This window comes from Carassius auratus, chromosome 17, assembly GCF_003368295.1.
Source record: "Carassius auratus strain Wakin chromosome 17, ASM336829v1, whole genome shotgun sequence".
Classification (NCBI taxonomy): Eukaryota; Metazoa; Chordata; class Actinopteri; order Cypriniformes; family Cyprinidae; genus Carassius; species Carassius auratus.
The window spans coordinates 2,625,089-2,633,525 of NC_039259.1; the positions used below are offsets into that span (position 1 = coordinate 2,625,089).

Sequence of the window (8,437 nt, forward strand, 5' to 3'; positions counted from 1 at the left end):
TAATATATCTAAATTACGGCCTATGCTCTCAATGTCAAATGCAGAAATGTTAATCCATGCATTTATGACTTCAAGGTTAGACTATTGTAATGCTTTATTGGATGGTTGTTCTGCACGCTTAGTAAACAAACTACAGCTAGTCCAAAATGCAGCAGCAAGAGTTCTTACTAGAACCAGGAAGTATGACCATATTAGTCCGGTCCTGTCCACACTGCACTGGCTCCCTATCAAACATCGTATAGATTTTAAAATATTGCTTATTACTTATAAAGCCCTGAATGGTTTAGCACCTCAGTATTTGAATGAGCTCCTTTTACATTATACTCCTCTACGTCCGCTACGTTCTCAAAACTCAGGCAATTTGATAATACCTAGAATATCAAAATCATCTGCGGGCGGCAGATCCTTTTCCTATTTGGTGCCTAAACTCTGGAATAACCTACCTAACATTGTTCGGGAGGCAGACACACTCTTGCAGTTTAAATCTAGATTAAAGACCCATCTCTTTAACCTGGCATACACATAACATACTAATATGCTTTTAATATCCAAATCCATTAAAGGATTTTTAGGCTGCATTAATTAGGTAAACCGGAACCGGGAACACTTCCCATAACAACCGATGTACTTGCTACATCATTAGAAGAATGGCATCTACGCTAATATTAGTCTGTGTCTCAATTATTCTGAGGTCACCGTAGCCACCAGATCCAGTACGTATCCAGACCAGATGGTGGATCAGCATCTAGAAAAGACCTCTACTGCCCTGAAAGACAACGCAGACCAGGACAACTAGATCCCCAGATACAGATCCCCTGTAAAGACCTTGTCTCAGAGGACCACCAGGACAAGACCACAGGAAACAGATGATTCTTCTGCACAATCTGACTTTGCTGCAGCCTGGAATTGAACTACTGGTTTCGTCTGGTCAGAGGAGAACTGACCCCCCAACTGAGCCTGGTTTCTCCCAAGGTTTTTTTCTTGATTGAAAATGATTGCACAGACACTATTTAAACTGAACAGAGATGACATCACTGAATTCAATGATGAACTGCCTTTAACTGTCATTTTGCATTATTGAAACACTGTTTTCCTAATTAATGTTGTTCAGTTGCTTTGACGCAATCAGTTTTGTTTAAAGCGCTATATAAATAAAGGTGACTTGACTTGACCTGGGTGTGAAGGGTTTCTGATGATGGTTTTGGTCCTCCGGGTCCATTTCTTTGTGAAGTCTGACCAGTTATCATAACAGTTTTAATGAGATTCATCTGTAAACAGCCATGTTTCGAGAAGCTGTTCATGATCTACCTCAGAAGAATCCTCCTTATTTGCCATTCACTCACATTATCTCTGTTTTGTGTCTTGCAGTCTTTAGGCTCTTGGTCAGGTTCCTTCCTGGATAACCTTTCAGAGGAGCTCAGGACTGAGAGAGCACTGTCTATGATGACAAGCTTGTCACCCACAAATAATATTATACATTAACCTGATCTGATATATGATCTTATGGCTGTCAGTCCAGGTCTAGTTGTAGTTTTATCACCGAGGAGCATGTTATGACAAGTTTTGTACAAAGTTTGAGATGCATCTGCTATTATTTACTACGAGAACACTCCAGTATTTGCGTCAGTCAGACACAGGTGTGATTGAAGGCCTTGAACCACAGAGAGTCCTTGAGTGATCTCAGTCGATCTGCTAAAACTCAAAGAATGATCCAGTTCAGTGGGTCGAGGATGGGAAAACAGCGGAGGAATGCCGGCGTCAGCATGTGATACAGTGGATTATGTGACGTGGAGAGACGGGGTTCAGCAGGGATATGTAACAGGACTAGAGTCACTGGCAAAAGTTGTAGTAACTGAAACTCCCCTCATTTAACACATTTTGAAAACACTGGTGCAGAAATTCAAGAAATACATTTAAACTAAACAAGATGTACATGAGATCCAGGCAAAGTTTGTACTGTTGCGCCTTCCCATGAATCAGTATGCATATCATTCATTAACACAGTGACCATTAAACCACTGAACGCTGATCACACAATAGCTTCATATGATAAAGTTTTATTTGATACATTTTTAATTTATATCTTATTTTTTTTATGCATGTCTAATTATTGATAAATGCACACGCAGCACACATATATGGAAAACCGATTTTTTTGTTGTTCTACGGTTGATTAATTTTCCATATTAGAATGTGTGTTGATGATGTGTGTTTGTGTGTGAAAGCTTTTATTGAATCTGTTCATCATGTGAAGTGATCGTGTCTTCAGTATCTTTAAGACATTGTTGATTACTGTTTAAAATGTTAGCTACTTGGGCTTTTTCAATGTACAGAATATTTTAAAAAATCTTAATTTGTGTTCCAAAGATGTTCTGGGGCATATGGATATTCTGTGTTGTTGATTTTTGACTTAATTGTCACTTTAATGTTTCTACATGCACACATTAACTACATTTTTATCTTTAACATTAATGTATAACTGCTAATGGACAATTAACAAATTGTAGTTTATACGTTTATTACAAATATATCTATTATAATATATAATATATATATCTCTGTATCTAATGTCATCTCTGTTCAGTTAAACAGTGTCTGTGCATTTATTTGCAATCAAGTCAATGATATCGCTGTAGATGAAGTGACCCCAACTAAGCAAGCCAGAGGCGACAGCGGCAAGGAACCGAAACTCCATCGGTGACAGAATGGAGAAAAAAACCTTGGGAGAAACCAGGCTCAGTTGGGGGGCCAATTCTCCTCTGACCAGACGAAACCAGTAGTTCAATTCCAGGCTGCAGCAAAGTCAGATTGTGCAGAAGAATCATCTGTTTCCGGTGGTCTTGTCCTGGTGGTCCTCTGAGACAAGGTCTTTACAGGGGATCTGTATCTGGGGCTCTAGTTGTGCTGGTCTCCTCTGTCTTTCAGGGCAGTAGAGGTCCTTTACAGATCTGGGCCCGGTTTCCCGATAACGCTCACTCTTAGCGTGCTAAGAAGACCTCGAAAGATATATCTTACCCAAGTTGTTTATGTTCCTAAGTGTGTTCCCCGAAGTGTCCCTTATGAAGCTTCTTAGCACGCTGCCTCTTACGTCCGACGTAACAAGAGCGCTGTCCAAAGTGAGGGTGCTGAATTAGTTGGCATCGATTGCTCATTGCTCAAAATCCACCTATCTACAATGAACAGAGAGAGACAGAGTTAGATACAAAATATGCTGAGGAAGCAACGTAAAAAGGGGCACCAAGCCTTTCATCAGAGGAACTTGAAGTTTTGCTGGACATTGCCACCAGATCGGAGATCACACCCATATGGTCCACTATAACCTGCACGTTTATGGCCACGTCTGCCTTCTACCTATCTGCGATATGTACGGCTGATCAATCACTGATGGATTGGCGATAGTGATGAGTGTGCGATCCACCAGGATGTAATCCCCGGCATGGCGCAGAAGGGCGTTGGTGACAGTGTGGACGCACCTCCACACCGAGGTCTTGCATAGACTGTAGCCCTCTCCCACGACCTAAATGAATCTCTCTGTAGCAAAAAAAAAAAAAGAAAGAAAGTGCTGGGCTTCAGGGCTTAAAGCAAAATTTTGCCTCGTTAGCCTAGCAAGCGCAGGTCTGAGAAGGTCCAGCAGCTCCATTATTAGCTGTCTTGGGAGGCTAATTTTTTTTAATGTAGCCTCGTCAGGAAAAATGTCAAAAGGGCTTAAGTTTTGCAGAATAAAAAAATTGACATGGACTAAACGGCTCCGCATCCGGCTCCGTCTTTGATTCAATACAATGACACGTTCGCTGCCATAGTCAATATAGTTGGTCGCTTACTGGAACCCACCATGCCATTTATAGATCTTAGCCATTTAGAGACAAATTGTTTGCCAGATTTTAATTATCCAAAAATTGATTGTCAATTTGCTTTAATTACATTACGAAAAAGCCTAGGCTAACTACCACCACATAAAGTCAACTTCATAAATAGGCCTGTAACCATTGAGAACATAATTTATTATGAGTCTTAAAAAATAACATAAAATCATTGTTGAGCCAAAACATTGTCAACATACCATAGTTTGACTTGTACTTCGCTGCGCTGATTTCTAAAGACTGCTGTACAGTAGTGTTTTAAGCTCAAACAACGCTAAGAGAGAGCTTACGAATGGTCCAGACCAACCTTACGAAAGTGTGACTTACAGAAGATATACTTCGCGTACAAACGTGTCGGGAATCATGCCATAAGGTTAAGAGAGAGGTTAAGGAATAGGTTAAGAACTACTTAGCGATAAGAACGTTTTGGGGAACCGGGCCCAGGTGGATATGGTGACATCGGAATAAGAGAGAAACAGACTAATATTAGCATAGATGCCATTCTTCTAATGATGAAGCAAGTACATCGGGTGTTTTATTTTACAGTAGACCATGATGAAATGTTGCATTCTGTTCTGTCACAGAGTCATATTTGTACTTTGCAGCAGAGATGCTCTGGGACTGGATCTGTTCAGATAGACATGTGTCATGCTACTGGTCTGGGGTCAGTTTTGTGTTTGATTTGTTGTGTAATCAGCTATTTTTTTCCTGATAGCAGTAAAAGTTTCCAAAGAGTGTAATTGAAGGAATAGTTCATCCCTGCTCAATAGGCAAAGGTCAGCTGAATTCTTTACATGCTTTAGCGTGTCTTCATTGAACCTCATGATTTGAAAACCATGGAAACACAATATAAGCAGTTTTGTCGAGCAGTCTGTTACAGCATTGGGTTGAGGGTGCTGGTGTTTTGCTGGTCAGAGTGTCTATAATCTAATGTCTGGTGGTGTATTTAGTGCACTTGTTGTGTGTCTTCACTGAGGGTTTAGTTGCATGAGATTATCCATCAGATAAACTGTGCATGCTTAGGAAATGCTACAATGACCCCGAAAAGTATTAAGTAGTGCTGTCAAACCATTAATCGCATCCAAAATAAGTATTTGTTTACATAATATATGTGTGTGTACTGTGTATATTTATGTATACATTTATATTCATATATCATATATAAATATATTTATTTAATATACTTATTTAAAATACTTGTATAAATATATAAACAATTTTTTTCTTAAATATATACATGTGTGTGTATTTATTTATATATAATAAATATACACAGTACACACACATGTATTATGTAAACAAATATTTTATTTTGGATGTGATTAATCGCGAGTAATCATTTGACAGCACTAGTATTGAGAAAATTATCAAAATTGCTCAAAACTTTTCTACAATGTTTTATTTTTATTTATTTTTTGCTCCGCGACATTTAATTTGGTGTCTGAGTGATTTTTACTGGATGCATGAAGTCAGTCTATACTTACATATGTTTGTCCACTTCATTTGATAGACTGTTATAATATTATGGTATTTGCATATTAAATCAGGTTTAAAGGGAGGGTTCACCCAAAAAAAAAAAAAAAATTACAATTGTCATCATTGACTCAGCCTCTAGTTTCTTATTTCTGTTGAAAGCAACGGTTGGTGGTAGCCATTGATTTAGTATTTTTTCCATACTATGGAAGTAAATGAGAACCAATGACTGTTTGGTTACCCACATTCTCCAAAATATCTTCTTTTGCTTTCAACAGAAGGAAGAAACATATACAGCTTTGAAACAACTTGAGGGTGGAACATACACCCAAAACATAGTGAACTGGTGTAGGTAAAGACCATGGCGAGCCCATTTCCCAATGAAGATTAGTGTAAGGACAAAAACCAGCAGAAGATGGAGGAGTCGAGAGCTCAGAGACTGCAGCTCAAGGTAATGCTTGTTGACACATGCAGCCTGTGTGTGTGCTGCTTATCCGAGCTACGAGTAAACCTGGCAGATGAAGACCTCATTGTTATCATATATATATATATATATATATATATATATATATATATATATATATATATATATATATATATAGAAAAAAAGAAAAAAATATATATAGGACTGTTTAGTTGTACTGGGTCGCTATGAAATCTGTAATCAAAAAGCATATGTAATTAACTGATATTATGAAAATTACATAATTTAACAACAATTTATTCAATGTTCAACCATATGGACTCCATTACTAAATGTAATAAAAAAAATTCCAAGTTCCATGTTTTCCATTTTATTTTATTAAAATATTAATAATCATTTGAAATCATAAAATATAATCACTCAAATAGTTTATTAAAATGTTTGCAATAATATTAATTGTTTTAGTTTCAGAAGCATTGCCATGTCTGTTTTCAAAGCCAGTGGTAATCAAATAAACTCATAAAACATGAATTATTTAATAAAAGTGTATTTCATTTAAAACGTATTTCCTTTTTATTTTTAGTGTCAGAAATATTGTCAGATATTACTTTTATCATTTTATTATAATTAGAATTATTACTTTGAGAAGTACATTCTGCTATATAATATATTCCTTTCACAATTTGCTCAAGTTAAACTAAACATGTATTAATGGTATGTTGTAGTGAATATCTCTGAGTGTGTGTCTGGTAGTTTTTCACAAATCAAATGGTGACACTAGATCACCATTCTGTCCATACACTTGTTCCACATGGGGCTCTCATCGTCTGTTATCATCAGTGCTTTGACTCATTCTCTTTTGACGTCATTCTCCGACTTGTGTTCTCTAACAGAAGCTGTCCAAGGTCAACAAGGAACTGGCCATGAAACTCATGGAAGAAAGTGAGCTTTCAACCAAGAAGAAGAAGAAGAAAAGGGCAATGTTTCTTTGACGCATTTCCACACTGCTGGAATATTTTAGTCAAGTGTTTTAATCCTGTTGACTCACTCACTCCTTGTCTCAGTCTGCTCTTATCTGTTTTTCTCTCAAGGCCGTAGCCAATACCCTGATGGACGACCGTTTCAAGGTGATGTTTGAGAACCATGATTACCAGGTGGATGAGCGAAGCGAGGAGTTTCGGCTGCTCAAACCCGTCGTCTCTAAAGTGGGTGAAGAGAGAAACTCAGCAAGGTTGTTTAGCACGAGGAACTAGTAAATTTTTTTTTCTTTCAAGAATTGAAAAAGGTATGAAATACAAATATTGTTCAAGGTATTGTATCAAAGTGATGTAACAGCTCTACTGGGGATGTGCAAATGTAAATAAAGAATAATAAAAGGACTGAAGCTTTCACCTGAAATTCAAATGAAAACAAAATATAAAAACTAAAACATAAAACCTAATCTAGGTTACTCCTTTTAGGTAATTATTTCTGAAAGATTACTTTTTATCTAACTTATTGTTACTGTAACAATGTTCGTGGGATGGAAGGAAGAGGACAAAGGGGTCGGCTGGACTGCTGATAGGTTTTTTTATTAACAAAACAAAAAAGGTTATAAACACCCAAACGGTGACTTTTATTCTGACACGCTCAGTAGCACTTTCGTTTTCCTCTTTTCCGGTTTCCGCTTCCGGCCTGGGTCAGCAGTCCGTCTCTCTCTCGCTTGATTCCGTCTCTCCTGGCTTTTATACTCTCTCCACGCCAATTACTAGAACAAGAAACAGGTGATGATAATTTTTGCCCAAACCACTCACTTACCGCTCGTCTCCTGATTCTCTCTCCCACTGCAGACTTCGCTAAATCACGCCCCCCCTGCCACATACCCCCACCGCCCGACTCAGGCCGGGGAGCCATCTGGCCTGCAGCCCAAATCCCCCCCCCCCCCATTTCTGGAGAGGAAGTCGGCCACCGCCATCTGAACACCCGGCCTGTGGATCACCTTGAACTTAAAAGGCTGAAGAGCTAGATACCAACAAGTGATCCGCGCGTTGGTATCCTTCATGCGGTGGAGCCACTGCAGCGGAGCGTGGTCCGAACAGAGGGTGAACTCCCATCCCAGGAGATAATAGCGGAGGGTGAGGATGGCCCATCTGATGGCAAGGCACTCTTTCTCGATGGTGCTGTACTTAGCCTCTCTCTTTGAGAGCTTCCGGCTAATGTACAGCACCGGCCGTTCCTCCCCCTCTATCTCCTGGGACAGGACTGCCCCCAGCCCCCTGTCCGACGCGTCTGTCTGCAACAGAAAAGGGAGAAAAAAATCAGGAGAGTGTAACAACGGCCCGCCACACAGAGCAGCCTTGACCTGAGTAAAGGCCTTCTGACAAGGCTCTGTCCACTGGACCGTATCTGGAACCTCCTTTTTAGTAAGGTCAGTCAAAGGGCTGGTGAGGTCCGAATAATTAGGAATAAACCGTCTATAATATCCCGCCAGCCCCAAGAACTGCCTTACCTCCTTTTTGGTCTTGGGTCGTGGGCAGGTCGCAATAGAGGCTGTCTTATCAATTTGGGGACGCACCTGCCCATGCCCCAAGTGGAAGCCCAGATACCTCACTTCCACATGCCCAATCGCACACTTCTTTGGGTTGGCCGTTAGCCCCGCTCCCCTCAGCGACCTCAGGACAGCCCTCAGATGCCGCATATG

At 39.6% G+C, this 8,437-nt stretch overlaps 1 long non-coding RNA gene across 1 annotated transcript; it reads right to left on the reverse strand.

The window, feature by feature from the left end:
- Positions 1-7,312: 7,312 nt before the first annotated feature.
- LOC113116971 (uncharacterized) lies at positions 7,313-7,826 on the reverse strand. The gene is made up of 2 exons (XR_003294109.1): positions 7,767-7,826; positions 7,313-7,504 (listed from the first exon to the last, which is right to left on the reverse strand). It is a non-coding gene; the product is annotated as an uncharacterized LOC113116971 (long non-coding RNA).
- Positions 7,827-8,437: the final 611 nt, after the last annotated feature.